The 17392-nt window shown below is 41.7% G+C and overlaps 1 protein-coding gene across 8 annotated transcripts in view; it reads right to left on the bottom strand.

The window, feature by feature from the left end:
- Window positions 1–17392, bottom strand: part of foxp1b (forkhead box P1b) — a 145262-nt gene that overhangs the window by 102126 nt on the left and 25744 nt on the right. For all 8 annotated transcript variants that reach the window (XM_051414121.1, XM_051414124.1, XM_051414122.1 and 5 more), the window contains exon 3: window positions 9792–9835. The gene's annotated coding sequence lies outside the window, so the exon portion shown is untranslated. The remainder of the gene's footprint in view (window positions 1–9791; window positions 9836–17392) is intronic.

Genomic DNA, 17392 nt, shown 5'->3' with positions numbered 1-17392 from the left:
TACATATGCTACTCCTCTGCACACCTCCAAGTGGAAATGGGAAAAAAAAATTCGGGAGAATAAATTGATTTATACCAAAGGTCCATTGTCCATGTCTTTCTTTCTAAAGTCCTCCCCCTCCCTCTTATTCTCTTCATCTATCTGTCTCTCTGTCCGTTTTTTTCTCATTTAGGACAGGAATGCAGAAGCAGGGTGCTGTCAGAGTTAAAAAAAAAAAAAAAAAAAAAAAAAAAAAAACAGAGGAGAATGGGAGCTAAGCTCCTCCAGAAAATCTGGAGAGTGGCGTCAGATGCTGAGTGACAAATACTGATGTGACCAGTCAAATATGTCATTTTCATGTGAAACCCTCTAAAAATGGATCACGGGGAGAAGGGAGGGAGAGGGGGCTAGGGGCTGAGGTGACACTAGGTGAAGGGAGGCTGCAAAAGGGGGAAGAGAGGAAGGAATTGAGGGAGTTATGAAGAGAGAGAGAGAGAGAGAGAGGATAGCAGAAATGAGACCTCTGGAAAATAAACAGGGTGTAGGGTTTCAAAGGCAAGGGGGACACAGGCATTCCATTGTTCAAGCCAATTATCAGTGGAAAATAATAACAACAGATGGATCCAGAGCGGCCAACTTGTGCCGGAGCACCCTGGCGCTGGAGAACAGATGATGAAATGTGAGAGTGCTGTCGGAAGGGGTTGGGGCGTGTGGACGGGGGAGTAGGGGACGCTGCCCCCCCCACACACACACACACACACACGCACACACCAGATGTGAACTTCCACAAGGACAGTTTAATATGTGCTCTCTGGCCACCACTTGTGTCGCACAGGCTCGGTCAACACCTCTGTGTGTTCAAAACGGGCGTCTGAAGTCAGATGACACATATGCCTCCCGTGTTGCTGTGTGATAAATTCAAATCTGTGCATTCCTTTTATGTTCGACAAAGCAGGGTCAATTGATGGCGAACACATGCTTGTCGCTTTAAGAGGAGCGCAGTAACAACACTACAGTGTGGAGTAGTTAGAATGAAGATATCGGGAAGTCTCTTTTTTTTTTCTTTTATTCAAATCAGCACATATCCCACATGACCTGTTGTGATGTTTTCATTTGATGTTTTTTTTTTCTTTCTCCGGCGTGCATAACGTTCCCAGACAGGCAGATGCAACAGTGCAGCGGAGACAGACCTCATTGACTCTGGCTTCATTCACAGATCCCTCATATCAGCCACAGACTGACAGCAGGCAGCGGAGGGGGCTGCAACCTTAAAACAAAAAGCAATCCTCTGTGCGCCTTGTCAAGGGTGGGAGATGTCTGCAGATAGCAGTACAAAAGATCTGCCCTTCCTTTTCACAAGAAAAGAGAAGTTTTCGTTTCATTAACTCCAGACTAAAGCGTAATTATCTCCCTATAGACCTTAATCACCAACAGAAGGATAATAGAACAAAAAGCTGTTTCTTCTTCAGTCATTTAAAGTTTTTTTTTTATGTTGTTGTTCTTTTTACTCTCTCTTTAGATGAGTCAATCAAAAACTGCAAAAGAATCTGTGGGGGCACAAAGTCTCAATTTCAAATATGGCTGGGTGCAGAGGGTGAAAGATTCTGGACTGTTTTGCTTGAATGCTGGCCTTTTTCTATCTGGCTGGTTGGCCTGTTGACCACGGAGAGCAGCATGCAGGCATACAGATGACTGAAGGGGTAAATGACTATGATTAAAAATGCTTGAAATAAAATCAGGTTGAACACCAAAACACCAATTTGGAATTGTATATAATCTAAATGACTAAGATGGCTTGAAGGTGCTTGTGATACTGTACCCCCAAATGATAAATCCCTGGAGAATTGCACATAAGGATTTTTACGGGAGGAAAAAAAAAAAAAAAAGAACGGAAAACTTTGCCTAGATTTAATTAGCTTATGAGAAATAATTGCCATTAGCAAATCTCGTCAAATGGGGTTGAGGCGTTTTGCGGGAAAAAAAAAAGAAGTCATATTTTTGGACGATGAGGAGACAAAGGGTTTTCAAACAGGAACTGGCGAGCCATCAGCCGTTTTAGTGCACTGAGACTGAGGTCGAGTTAATTAGACTATTGTCATTTTAATCAGGACAGCTCGGCGGCCATCACTTCCTGAAAGAGCAGTGGACTTTAAACGGCTGTGGGACTTTTGTGTGTGAACGTATGCGCGTGTGTATTGTATATATGTGTGTGTGCTGGGCCCGAGGTGACATCCAGCTATGGGTTATGGAGTATGGGTCTGGTTCTCTCACATGCTTAGAACATTAATGAGCTGGAGACACACCAAGGAAACAAAGACGCCTGGAGGATCACCAGGGGAAACTACTCGCCTCTGCTCCACTCATGTCTCTGTTCATTTGAAAATAATTTAAATATCAAATATTTGAAATAATTTGCTTCTCCCTGGCTATCAGATTTTGAATAGAGAGTCTTTCATGTCTTCGTTATTATGTTCTTCACTGGCATTAGCATTTAAAACATAATTAATGTAACCATATTTTCTAGGTGCTTACCATTATGTTACAATAATGGTTTATTTTTCTCTGATTTCCATATTTTATGAATACAATCGGCAGTTCGTAATAACAAACCAAAAAATGGCAAATGATATATCAAATCTTTGCTGAATGTCGTTAGTCTAAAAGAGAGTTTTAATCAAAACTGACAAAGGACTGGATTTAACCATCTATGGGCTCGCTAGATTTAAATTATTTTGCGCCACCTTTAGTGGAAAAAAGGCACATCTGAGGTCAGTCAGCAGCCTCAGAGGGAGAGCAGGGAGGTGGAGCTGAATACTAGAGCTGGCAGAGGAGCACTGCCAATCAGCAGGGGTGATAAAAGGGCCGGCCCAATATTAACACCAAAACATCTTTGTAACTTTTCCCCTGGCCATAGTTCAGGTCATGTGTGGACAAGGTGACAATGGTAACCTGCAGACAAATGCTGGTGAACTTCCCCCCAGTGACACCACCATCAGCCCCGGGGCAGGACTGGCCAATGACATTAGCCGAGCTTCTGAGCACAAAGTTGACTAGTGCAATATTTCATATTCACCGACCTCAAGGGAATCTGCATTAAAAGGGATCGGAGCAGTCCTAGCACTTTGACTCCATGCCACTTTTTACTGTGTCTGTTTATGATTATATTAATAGTTCCATAAGTTCATCGTTTTTAACATTAGTCATTAATATTTCACAGGGAGTTAATATTAATCTGATCAGAAATTATCTTCCTTCAATAATTCAATATACACATTAATTATTCAATAAAAGGAATGTTCAGCATATTTGAGGGGAAAAAACCTCAGTTCAATAACTAAATGTGAGAAAATGAAGCCAAAGACGTCACATTGCAGCAAGTTAGCTAAATACAGTAAAGGCTAAATATGAGTAAGTAACTTTAGCTGAAATACAGCTTGTTATCAAAAAAGCTAACAAGCATGAGTCTATTAAAAAAAAATTAAAAAAGACAACATAATGGAGAAGAAAAAATCATAGCAACCTCCTTGTTTCAACTTAAACTGCTTTGTAATCCAGACTTAAATGCACTGACAAACGAGGGAGTGCATGTCTACATGTGCACATTCAGAGATAAGGAAGACATGCAGACGGTGAAGCCTCTGCGCCATTAAAAGCCCTGAACTGCCCAAGTTCCTCCATAAGAGATTTACAGGGATTAGATGGTGAAATAAGGGCCTAATCTTTATTTGACAGGGAAGCCAATCTCTGGCTCACTGGTCAACCCCTTGCGGTAGGCCCCCTTTCTCACAACTCACTCTCACTGCAACATACCTCAGGCTTATTTAAAACCACATTTAGGATGCATGTTGTGCCTTGTATGAGGTCTCAATCCAATGTTCATACAAAAAAGTCTAATTATTCAAGAGAGACGTGTGCAGATGCATAGCACTGGAAAGACTTATTCCATAAATGATGTCCTATATTGGGTCACAGCCTTACCTTACCTGCATGTGAGTACATCTTGATGGCTATTTCCCTTTGCAATTTTCCTCATTTTTTGGGGCTAAGCTATTCCTGATTGAAAATGTAACCAATTTCCATGTGCAGCTTAATGACAGATGGAAAGAGATATTTCACGGAGATGTATAGTCAAGACTGATAAACTATTAATCATACTGCTGGACAATGACACCAGCTAAATTTAAACGCAAGTGAAAAAGCCTCTTTATTCCCTAAATTATTCATTACTGGGGGCTGTTATTGTGCAGCATATAGAATTAAAAATTGCAGATTCCACTTAACAAGTGTGTGTTTATGGTGGCTACAGATGTCACAGTGTGTACTGGTCATCTTTTACTATGTTGTACCCTGTCTCACAGTGGCCCTTCAGTCCTCTCACCATCCCTCTGTGTCTGCCTGTTCAATGTTAGACCTACAAAATCTGTGCCAAGAGATTGAAGAGAATGATAAATAAGACATGGTTATATAGTGTAATGTATATAAGTGTACTGCAAAATGTCCAAAAGGATCCTATGGGACTTTAGGGTTTTTGCAATGCATTCTAACACTGTTTCTGTGGGTAGCAGGTTTGCCTATGTTGGCAAATACACTCATGCTAAATATAAAGTGTTCATTTAATTCATTCAAAAGGAGCCACCGTTGCTGTGGCTCTTAATGGAATTTGCATCCTTTCTGGAGAATTCCTTCCAAAGAAAGACCTACCAGACACCAGAAACCAGTTGCACAAGGTTTTCTGATTAAGATTTCCATTATGGTTTTGTTTTCCCGGAATTTTCTGGTGGAAATACCTCTGCTCGATGCACTACCTCGGAGGAGAAATTATTTTTTTAAATTCTGGAGAAACCTTGTTCCTACAGTAAACGGGTAATTTCAGTTTACCTGTGGCTCCATTGTATCTGATCCCACCATTTTGTGTTCTAAATGTTCAGAAAGAAGCCTCCCCTATGCTTGCTACCTTCATTGTGATTGGTTGAATGTGAAAGACAATGTGTTGTTACTCAGCACTTTCTGATTTTTGGAACTTCTGTTATATACCTAAACAGTAACCAAAGGTGCAGTGACCACATTCTGAGCACCTTGCATAACTTTCAATTGGATTTTTGTGCAAAATAGTCGGTTGCAACAAGGAAAAAAGAAACACCGCATGTGAAAACCCCCACAGACAGCTGAAATGCAACATCAAAAACACTGGTAGTTTAAACTAAAATTAGAGCTCTGGGTTGCTTAAAAAACGTGTCTACAAATTAGTGAAGATTCAGTTGTGTGGAGGAAGGGAAGGTGGCCTATTATCTCTGCAAGTCGGCTACCTCAGTGGTTTTATTCTCTTCTGTTTTTCCCCTGTAACCACAATGAAACAAAGATAATCAAAAAATATTAATATCTCACACCCATGTTCTCTCTACTGATTAATTACTAGAAAAGGTAGCCGGTTATATTAACATACGCAAATTAAAATCTGGTTAGACTGAAATTGATATATTATGTACAATAATGACACTTAAAGTAACATTTAAAGAATTAACATACAAAGTCAGATGTCATTTTCCTATGACTGGTAGACAAAGGCTTTGTTTGTGTGCTTCATATCCTCCACCCAGTGTCTCTCCCTCACTATCTCTCTTCCTTGTATCATCCCCCAGCTCACAGCAGCAAACAGAGTTGTACGCAAATACTAAGAGCCATAATGCATTATATTGTTTGGTGTTAACATTTGAATATTTAAATAGTGTGTTTTAGATCTAGATGTACCCATTTCAATTTCCATATACTGTGCATGCAGACAGTTAACTTTGCCCACATGGTCGGTTAAAGACTTTGTGAGCGTATTTGCATCTTTTTCTACACAGCATCATTTTCATGATTATGTGCATGCTTTATACATACTTCTTAACAATGCAAGTTACCTATGTTTAATAAATGACTACTGTATGTGGCCTGTGCTGGAGCCACGGAGCTGAATATGTGAATCACCCACGTACATGCCACTTAACCAAATTGGCAAAGCTGATAAGCCATATTTACATAGCATTGTTGCTGGGCGTGATTACTATCAGTAAAACTTCCCCCCACGCTTTAATGGAAAGTTGGGATATAACTTAGTGTGGGTTACAGCTGCCCTCGGGAAAATAGCTCAATTACACCCGTGGATATAAACACTCGTGTGGCTGTCGGAGTGGTAAACAGATGTGGGGTGACAGTCTGTAGTACATGATCAGTCAAGCAGCTGTTGCGGCACCTTCATTCATTCACTTGTTCTGATGATGGATTCCTATTTCTCCCCCCACAGCTCAACATTCAGCCACACTATTTGCTTATGGGGCAGCGGCTATGGGCAGATTAAGCTGCTGAGAATATCATTAACATGTGTAAAGCTAACGCCTGCTGCACTTTTACTGTCACACACAACAATGGGTTTGCATGAAGATGACATCGTGGATGTACTGAGAGTGACTTTAGTCCCTGTCTTTCTGTTCTCATTCAGGGCAGTTCTGAAAACCACACTGTATTACAAACTTCTTTCCAAACTGAAAAAAGACAACATAAGAGCTTTCAGAATGATGTCATATGATGTTATTTTCTCTTGCACTGTGCATTTGTACTCACACAGTGTATTGAAAAGGACATCGCCTTTGGCTGTTGTCTCATTGGGAGCCTACCTGTCACACGGCTGATGTGACGCTCTTTGAATGCAGTGTGTACATGTGATCAGAGCTGCGGCGAGCACCCCAGATGACAAAGTGACTAGGGGTGTCAAAGCAGCCTACAAACGGGCCTGTCCTCTTCCAGACAGGAAGCTGGGAGCAGCAGAGGCGCTGCCTTGTCTCGTCTGCCAGCAGCGCTCTCTGCCTCCCCGCCTCATCACAGCAACCACGTCTGATGGTGCCGCAACTCCGTGCCGGACGGCTGTTTTGATTTCAGCTTGTGTGACACATCTGTTGCTTGTCACGTTGCGTTGTGCCTGTCTGCGAGCTGAGCGCGACCGGGGCAAATGCGCCTCTCATCCTTCTGTCCATGTTTACAAACAGGGCTCGCGCTTACAAACAGGCCAGCATGGTACACATCATGTGGAAGGTCAGGGGGCCTTACGAGACACTACGTGCACCTGTGCCGCTGGTGTCACAAGCCATCAATCCTGCTGCAAGTGTGCGCCGTGTAGGCTCCAGGAAATGAGTGCTCTGTACTCAAAGATGCATTATGTGCTAATAAACCCCGTATGAAATCTTAAGTAAAAGTCAGAAGTAATTGCAGTGTTGATTGTATATAATAGGAAAAGAAAAAAGGTATGGATCTTGGTCACTTTATTATCTTTTAAGTATTCCCCATCATTGTACACTGTCTACTGAAAATAAATGATTTCCCTGCCATGTCTAATTGAGAACATTGCTACAGCTGTAAATCAAATCTCCATCTAGGGTGCATTCCTCACAATGTGCTCTTTATGGGCTTTTAAAGTACTTTGCAGGAGCATTTGACAAAACTACCAAAATCAAGGATATTCAATGCAAGACTCCCACTGTCAGCTTAAATACATGAGCAATGACCATGGCTAATTGGAACCATCCCATCCATCCATCTATGAAGTACACATGCTATATCAGCGAAAATCAAACGACATTGTTTCACTCAGTGTAAGGCAAGCCCAGCACTAAAGAGCCAGAAAGGTATTTATTAATGGGTTGCTACAGTAGCTTAGGAGGGGTGCATTCACAAGTGCTTCATTTCTGTGTCCTTGTCTTTCCAATCAATATTCAAAAGTGCCTCGTAATTACACGTTTAGGATTCATTTACATGCAAAGTGCCAGTGTGGTCATAAATTGCAGTGGAAAAGTTCTGTCAGTGAGATTTATTTATTTTTGCTATTTTTCTAACTCTTTGCTATTTTTATAATGTATTTCATTATTATTACTTTTCCATGTTCTGATAAACCTAATTATTTCATTCTAAATAAAAACAAAAAAATAATAACAGCAAAATGGGAAAACTAGGGTTTGTCTACATGAACAATTTGCATGAGCACCAAACTCCAGCCTGTTATGTAAATTTAATCCCTCTTAAGAGGGTGGGGAAAAATTTGAGATGGCTCATTTACATTGTCAAATAACACAACACTCATACTTTCCATTTACTATCAAACTGTTTTGCAGAAGCACTAACGTGGAAACGATCAGTGTGTGTGTGTAGTTCCTCACCACCGACTCGATGCAACAATACTGCTGCAAGACAAACTGAAATCGGGTTGGATGGTGTACAACATGATCGAACACCGTGACTGCCATTTTGACCGGCCTCGTCAGACCACAAGACAACACGTAGCAGCAGCGCTGGCACAGCAGGGAGGCACAACGCTGCTACGGGGCTCTAATATATTCAAAGAGGGATCATTTACTTAAGGCTTGCATCCAAGGATCAGTCTGGCCTTCATTAGCCTCAATCTGACACGGATGTGAACAACATGTTGGCTTGCCACATGAACACTGCCCCTCCTCCCTCCAAACCCCCAAACACTCTCCACTCCCCACCCGCCCCCCTCTCTGAGACCTGCACAGCAAATTCCTCTGGAAATATCACAGGTTGTTAGCATTCCAGAGAGAATTTTACATGGGTGTACACTCAGGCCTTAATTAGAGACACTATTTGATCATTCAGCAGCTGGGCTTTATTAAAAATACGGGTTCACATCAGCCTACAGTCACCCCCGGCTCAGTGTGAAAGAGCTCACAGAGGCAGAGGAGTCTATGAAACAAGAATATGAATATTCACTACTTGATACATAGGGTCCCTGTACGGGAAATCTACACCCCAGCAAAACAGTATTTACACTCAGTTTAGAAAAACATTTGAGTTTGCTGGAACATCTTGACAATATTTGTACTTCATGACAGATCATAGAGTCATCCGCCTCGCTTTTTTCTTGCCATCATTTTTATTTTGAAAAGGTGACTTGAGAAGTAACCTCAGTGAGGAGTCTATCTAAAATAAATGTATTAGTACGGCCTCCATTGAGAGCTCTAATGTCCCATGATGGTCTAAATGCTATTTCGCTGCTTTTTCTAATCTGACTCTGATGTTTTTAAAAAGTAATATGTATTTAACATGTATTCAAATAATAAATATCCGCAACCTCAATCAAAACACAACATCCCAACCTTTTGCGGAGGTCCACTGAAAGCCTCCACCGAAATGTCAGCAGAGAACCTGAGCTACATCGACCAGAAGAGAACCGAAGAGATGTAAACTACATCTGACCAAGGTCGACAGGGACTATAGAAACAAACAGAGGGTTTAAGGTGAAGTCTTCCCTGCGTGAAGGTTAGCCATGTTTTGTGTTTACACTACACTGCAGGCTTTGAAATTGTTTTGCAGTGTGGAGTCTGCCCGGGGTCATTGTTTGTTTTTGACGTGTTTATACACCACACAAAGGAGTAATGACTTCTAGGATAGTCAGGGGGATGCGGACATGATCTGGCACACTATCTGCAATTTTCTTTACTTTTCAGGTTCACAGACAACTTTCAGCGGTCAGCAATGAGAGGACTCTCAGGACTGACTGAACCTTGTCACTGTTGTCATGTTCAGCCTCATTCAAAGTGATGTAAATATGCAACTGCATCAGGAAATGAGGAAATCGGCTGCTATGCAAAACCTTTTCTTATCACATCAAACTCGCACAACAATTTCGACACAATGCCCTTCTTTAAAAATAAAATAAAAAACAGTTGGTCCAAAAGTTAGAAAATTATGATGAGTTGGATGTAAAAGATAATACACGAGCAGTGTTTCTGTGCTAAATGACGTGCATGAGAAGTACTTACTTTGATCTCTGGCTCCACAGGATGTCACCACTGGAGTCTCCTGACTGGACCGGCGAGCAGCAGATAGAAGGGGAGGAGAGAAGAAGAGGAGAGGAGGTAGGAAGGAAAGTCATGGGGTGGGGGGTGGTAGAAAGGGGAAAAAAAAAAGAAGAGAGAGAGAGAGAGAGAGAGAGAGAGAGAGAGAAACAGTGGAAATTATTTGAAATGTAAAGGCGACTAACAAAAAGCAAACACCTTATTAAATAGGAACAGTGGAGTCACCTCAGATGCTATTTGGTTGAGTGTACACACAGACAGACAGACAGACACACACACACACACACACACACACACACACACACACACACACACACACACACACACACACACACACACACACACACACACACACACACACCTCTAAGTTAAGTGTGAGAGCAACAGTGGAAGGACACAAAACAGGTCATCTTCACATGAATGTTCATTAAGGCAGAATTAAATATCTGTGGGTACATATTTAGCATCTCAAACGAGAACTCCCTTGATTACACAAATAATGGCAAAAACTGTAAATGAGTCCAAATTAATTTGAGCATTGCAACTAATTGCATTTAAACACTGCTCCCCCTAACCTTAGACCAAGCACTTTTTAATTACTGGCTTCTGAAGCCTGAATCCCTACAGTGTTGATGGGAAAATACAAACAGTTTTACAGCACACTCAGTGTTTTTATTCATATATATTTCATTCATATCATATATGAATGAAGCTCCACCAAGCATGCTGATATAGCCTGTTCAGGGTAATAAACAGTCCTTTTCAAATCACCACACGTTAGCACTCAGCTGAGCTCTGTCATTCAGTCCCACTGCCCCATGCCCCCTAGCCTTAACTCCTTCCCTCCGTTTGCAAACACAGAGGGAAGAAACAGCAAAATGTGTTTCCTGAAAGGGAGGAGAGGTGGAAAAAGCCCATCCTGCCCCGAGAATCACCGCCGCCCCACCAGAGCCGCCGCCACTAGCCTTTCTGCAGAGGCAGCAAAAGTTCCCCGAGAGGGGAGTGTCTGCCAACTCAAACAGGGCTCATTCTCCTCTCTGTGGGCCGCCAGCCGCCCATGTGGGCCCGAGCTGGGCTTCCTGAGGGCTCGCTGCAGCTGGAGCACTTTGAATAAAGGTAACAGCAATGTCACAGCTACTGTAAACTTGCTAGGCTGCTCCTGTCAGCAGGACGTTCCCAATCAAAGCAGAAACAACCCCACCTAAAACACAACAGTTATTTTTTTTTCCACCGGCCCCCAAGTCCAAACTTCCCACGAATCACAAAGAGAGCGCACAGGCGAGAGGGCAACCACTGTTCCCTGATCTTGCCAAACAAAATGCCAAGAGACCGGGAGTGACATTCAGCTCTGGGGTTTAAAAATACGAGCAATTTGAAAATGATTAGAGTCTTATTTTATTGTTGAGCGCCTGACACAGGAGAGGAAACCAGAACAATCAAGCCCGACTGACTTTTTTTTCCTGCTGAATTTAGAAACACTAATTAGTTTTGCTCTCGTAAAGCCAACCTGAAAACGACCAATTAGAAAGTGAAAATGAGACGTGCAGAGGAAACAAGAGCTTGTCATTTCCACTGTTTAAGTCCCATATGCACAACTTCACTGTGATGACTTTCACACACACTCGAGATGATTGGCATGCCGCCTACAAAACCTGATGTCACGTACACACTCTGACCAGTTAATGGCACTTTACATCAAATAGCATTTTGCTTAGTTAGAAGGAAGCTATTACAGATCTGTATGGCCACATCAAACGCAGGCTGAGCAGCTTGGGCATGCAGATGTCTGAAGCACCAGGCTGGGGAGAGGATACAGCCCACCAGGCTGACCACAGCACCAGCTGCTTTCAGCTATAGACCTACCAGGGCCAAAATGTTACCCCTCACAGGTGCCTTGTTTCTATGAGTTTCCTCTTTCAAGGGTACTGGAATAATTCCTCTGCATGTAAAAATGTTTCATACAAAGCTTGGGGGCTGGTACCTTCATGTACTTAGATTTCTCACACATACAGTATATTTCACCTGCTGGGTGGTGTAACCAGTCATTAGAAATTACAAACTTGTGGAAATTATCTTCAGGAATTTCACTGCTATTCCCCGAGCAAACAGTGGCAAGCGTTTCATCAATGTCGGACCGAAGACGGATGGGCTGTCAGTGCCTTCCCCTGTCCAGGATCCAGCTCCTGGGCTGGGAAGTGGCTAAAAAAGGCCGGGGCTATGCTTTCCAGGCCTGCGCCTTTTACTGGGAGTAATTCTCAGATGCCAGGTCGCTGCCAACGTCCTTGCAGCCAATGGCAGAGAGGCCAGTAAGTTCACATTAACTGCAGAGTGTAACTGCGCTGAACATCTGCTCATGAATGAGAGCGCTGCCCACTAACTCAGCGAGTTGAGGCCCGCTGATGAAAAATTCAACGTTCTCCTGGCTGGCACGCTTGTTTTGCACAATTCTCCCGAGCCCCCCAGAATTATATTAAGAGAATTTCAGCACGGCCTGGTGTATCTGAGAGAACAGCTGGCACTGAAAAGGGATCTGCCGCTCGGCGAGAGCTCGGGGACTTCACACGGGATCTGCCTTCTCCTACACCATTTGTCCTTGAAGGAAAAAAATATACATCAGTGTTAAGCACCCAGGTAATAATAAGAAAGCAGAGGCTACATTTAGCTGATTACACCACCCATGTGTTACAGCGGACGGAGCATAACCAATGAAGACATGAATCGATATGGAGTGGAAAGAAGGCAGAGGGGCAATTGTGACAATAAGTAGCTCCCTCAGGAGACCTATTCAGTATACCTCCCCTTTGTTTGGCTTGTTTAGCTCATTAGATTGTTAACTAGGAAGGATCTGCCCCCAACCCCACAATATGGAATCAGTCTAATCAGAAACAGAAGGAGCCTGTTCAGGGGGCGACTGCATCAAAGACTTTGGAAAGTATGAAGGCAGTCTCACAATCCTGTCCTTCAATTGCTGCAAATGTGTGCCTCATAACTTTATGATATTACTGGAGAGACACAAAATGGACAAAATATATCACTGACTGGTAGCCAAAGACAGCTATTTGGCTATATGATCAAATCTGAAGATCCTAACTCAATGTATACATGAACTGACAGTCTTTCCTCTGAAGATGATGAAATAGTTTCTCAGTTTAAAAATGTTAGATTTAAGGAAGTGATGACTCCTAGCACACACTAAGAATAAAAGATTACCACACTCTGTAATTTCACTTCTGTCTTTCTGTGAAATACAGTTAACAGATTTCTATATGTCAGCACAGAACACAACCTGAGGGACTCTAGAAACTTGTATCTCACTGTTGGTTTGATCTTAATCTAGGCTCTTTTATACAAAGCACTGAAGCATGTGGAAATCATGGCAACAGCCCCCCAAAAAAAGGATCTGTGAATATAATATTGCCACTGAAAACCAAGAGGATGTCGGGAGAGAAGCTCATTTAGCTGGTGACAAATGACAGCACTTTGTCTTCCTGACAAGATCCCTCCTTCATCAAATGTCCAACTTCACATGGAAATAGGAAATCACACATTATCACACTGACAAACAATTACAACCATGTCATTAGCAGCAACCCTGGGCCTGAAACCATTAACAAAACACAATGTTGCACACCACGCTAACCATCAGAAGAAACACAGGATGTAGATGAAAAGACACTGATGAATCAATCATGACACAAACAACCTGATGCTTACAGTTTGGAAAGGATCTGAATGTTGGGAACGAGGGGTGATAACAGTCCTGTGTGCCAACCAAATAAATCACTAAATAATCTTAAGCAATCAAAAGTTCCTCATCTCCAAATAAAGATTTATGTCTGCGTTGATGACAGAACAGGGCTCGCCTTATATTAAAAGTCAACACTTTGGAGGAGTTTCTCTCTAAGTGACTTAATCAGATACAGAGCATTAGTATCTTTTTTAATACATCTCCCAGTGTCAGCCAGCAAATGAAAAAGCTAGCCTCTGTAAATATGACTGCTTACTTCTAACACAAACATTGTTGACACCTAATGTAATTTCAGCGGGACATCCAACTGAAAGCGCACCGGGGTAATATAATGCTCTTAATGAGAATTCCTTCCAGCTTGAGACCTTGGCGAGATAGCCATAATGCATGGCTTCTCTTTTTAATAAAATAATTGTTACAGTTATTAAAGATGAATCTCATCACAGTCGAGATGACAAAATAATTCATTACCAAAACCAGGGCTTTAAATAGCTGCAAATTATGAAGCCCTACCCCCCACCCCGTGAAAATACACTTCCAGATAAATGGGTTCGTTATTTCGTATAAATATTAGATATATGCTGCCCTTGAAAGGAAAGAAATATTGCAACTGTCCATTAAGAGGTTTGCAGACGCACAATGCACCACGCACATAAAATCAATGCAGAAAAACCTGTCAATAAACAACAACCATCCAAATCATTACATTACAGCCATTATTCCAGTAATAACTCAATCATTTATTCTATTTTCTATTATAATGTTATTTTCTTATGTCGAAACAAACCATTAAAGAACTTCCAAAGCTGGACAACTGAACTATATTGTCATCATTATTGTTATTATTTTCTTTACATTAAATAACATATTTCTGTATTAAATAATTAGCTATATATCTGTCATTGCATGCCCAATGGTGATTACTATACATGCTCTAGCAAACACATACTAAATATTATGCTATACATGCTAACACTCTTTTTCCTTCATTAAGTTTATGTTTTAATAGTTTATAGAATTTGACAATTGCAGAGTAATCAGATTCCCCAGCAGCATCTTAAAATGTCTTAGTCTGACCAACAATTAAAATGATTAATAAGTTGATTGTTGTTTCAGCAGTAAATATAACCAAAGGGGTAACAGCACAACACTAGTCTGTAACAGCCTACATGATGTTGCACATATTCCAGTCTACTTTTGGAATGTGCAGTGTTCTTCCTCACAAGACCTCCACGTGTGAAACAGAGAAAGCGCTGGAACACACGTTTGTACAAACTTGCACCCAATCCCCCACCCCCTTCCCGTTCACAGCTCTCTCCGAGCTTTATTTATGTATTCAAAAGAGATAATTTACAGTGATGGCATGGAAACTTCCCAGCATGCCTTTTAACCTGTCGTTTTTCACTCTCTCCGCAGCAGGATGTCCAGAGGAAATGCTTTATTAAGATCCTGCCGACATGAAGAGCTGCTGTGACTTACTGGTGCATTACTGTCTAAAAGGCAAAGTTATTTAGACCAATAAAAGGCTAATATATTGTTGGAGTGGAATTACACAGAAGTTATCTCTGCCTTAATAACATCACCGCAACCCCTGATGTTGTTTAGATCAATAAAGCCCATTAAAGTACAGACCTCAAGCGCAGATAAGACTGCGCTGCCACAGCAAAATACTGCTTGCTGGCATGTGAGAGAGCGGAGGTCTTTCTCTGGCAAACAAAAAGTGGCCAAAATGAGAAAAAACACTTCAAAGTTAATACCATAAAAACCTTAAATCCAATGAAGTTCATTGTCTGCCTTATGGAGTCTTCTGGTCTGCTGGCAAGGCAGATAAACAAGTGGAAAGATGCTAATGGATTTCAGATATTGCTCGGACAAAGCAAAGTAAAGGTGTGTGTGTGTGTGTGTGTGTGTGTGTGTGTGTGTGTGTGTGTGTGTGTGTGTGTGTTTACCACTCCTCATGTTAGAGCAAAGGTGGACCTCTACTACGGCCCTCAGCTCCATCTGAGTTTCCTTTCAGGAAGAGGAGGGCTTTAAACAGTTTCTTCTTTCAACACTTCCAACAAAAACCTCGATGAAGTCCTGCTCTAAAACCACCGCTGGACCTTTGTCTTTGCCCTCTTCCACTGTTATATAAGAGCTGACATTTTCCACTTATTTTTAGTGTCTCTCATCATTATTAGAAATGCTGTAAACCACTGCATATTCTGAGATTGAATGTATTTAACCCACTTTTGGAAGGGAAAAAATATACATACGAATGAGTGAAAGATAAACTTCAAAGCCAGAAAAAAATGTCAAGCCACGTACAGTGTGGGCACCAGACTGTATTTCCCAGGGTTTTGGTGGTTTTCCATCATGCAATGCTCATTCTTACCAGTGTCCACCAGGTGATGCACTAAATCATCTGTGCAGCAACTGTCCATCAGCCCCTGAGGTGTGATGACCACAGTCTCGCCACTCCCCTCAGGCTCCACCCCCAAGTCATGATGACAACAGAGAAAGGAGAAGAAGCCCGAGGAGTGTGTGTGTGTGTGTGTGTGTGTGTGTGTGTGTGTGCATATGCCGATTTTGGGAGTGCAGACAGCGTTCACGTGCATTTGTAAATTGCAGCACACAGAGACACCACAGTTCTCCACAGGAAACCACAGGAAACAGAGTTTGACGCTATCTCTATAAGCACACGAAATGACAAACAAGATTTTTTTTTTATTTTTTAAGTACAGCGAGTCCCCTATGGCTTATATGCTGTCAATAGGAAGTTTACAGACACCGAGCTACTCGGGTGGGGGAACTACACTCAATACAGACACAATGTTAAAAAAAGAAAAGCCTTTTAAAGGATTTCTTGTGCTTTTTGCGCCCTCTCACCTCAGAGCGTGTATTTCATAGGACCACTCTGGCAGATACTGTAACTTTAGCTGTGGTAAAAGCAGAACTAAGGCTCTTCCAAAAATGTTTCCATCCTCTATTTCTTTCTCTTTTCTGTTTGTGTTATGTTTCACCACCCTTGCTGTCCTCATCGAGCTGCTGTAGTCACTGTAACACACTCACTTTACCTTTAGTGACATATCCATTGTTTTGTTTACATCAAATTCAATTTGAGGAGTTAGAACTTCTCTCAGCTTGGGGTCTATACGAAGCATGACTGCACTTTTGTCCATTTTAGCAAGAAAGTTTCAGTGTGACTTTAGGTTTACATTTCAGATATTTATAAAAAGCTGTTGAATGTTAAAGTAAAATTAAGCTTGAAATTTGCAACATCCAACACATTCTAGATCTTTAAGAGGTTTAGATAATACCATATGAATCGTTTTAGAAAGCTGTGACAGTGAATACAGAAACAGGACACACACACTCACACACACACACAGGCCTCGGTAATGGTTGTGAATAATATCCTTGCAAAATGATCAACTCTGACAATGTAATATTACCGAACAATAAATACATCATAGACAAAAAAAGGAGAAAAGAAAGAAGCTCTTCTAGCCGCTCCAAGTGAAAGCATAAATAAAGTGTGGCACATCTTTTACCTTCTTCAATTATCTGCCTTTTGACATGCAAGCTGAGCACAGTGTAATTAACATCTCAGGAGATAATGGGGTCGCTACTCACTGATCAATCTCACACATATATTATTTGCCTTTTACCAACCCACCCTCCTGTTATTCTAGGAAGGAGATATTCCACAACAGATTTTTTTTTCTTACTTTTTGGGTGGGGACATTTAATAAAACTCTGGTAATAGGCCTAATGACTCATCCAATTGAGCTCATCTTCCAAAACATCAATTAGGCTAGGACCCAGCTTGCACTCC

The sequence above is a fragment of the Dicentrarchus labrax genome, unplaced genomic scaffold (assembly GCF_905237075.1).
Source record: "Dicentrarchus labrax unplaced genomic scaffold, dlabrax2021, whole genome shotgun sequence".
In the NCBI taxonomy this organism is placed as follows: Eukaryota; Metazoa; Chordata; class Actinopteri; family Moronidae; genus Dicentrarchus; species Dicentrarchus labrax.
Note: the sequence above shows the minus strand (reverse complement) of the source record. Positions and strands in the feature narration are given on the sequence as shown.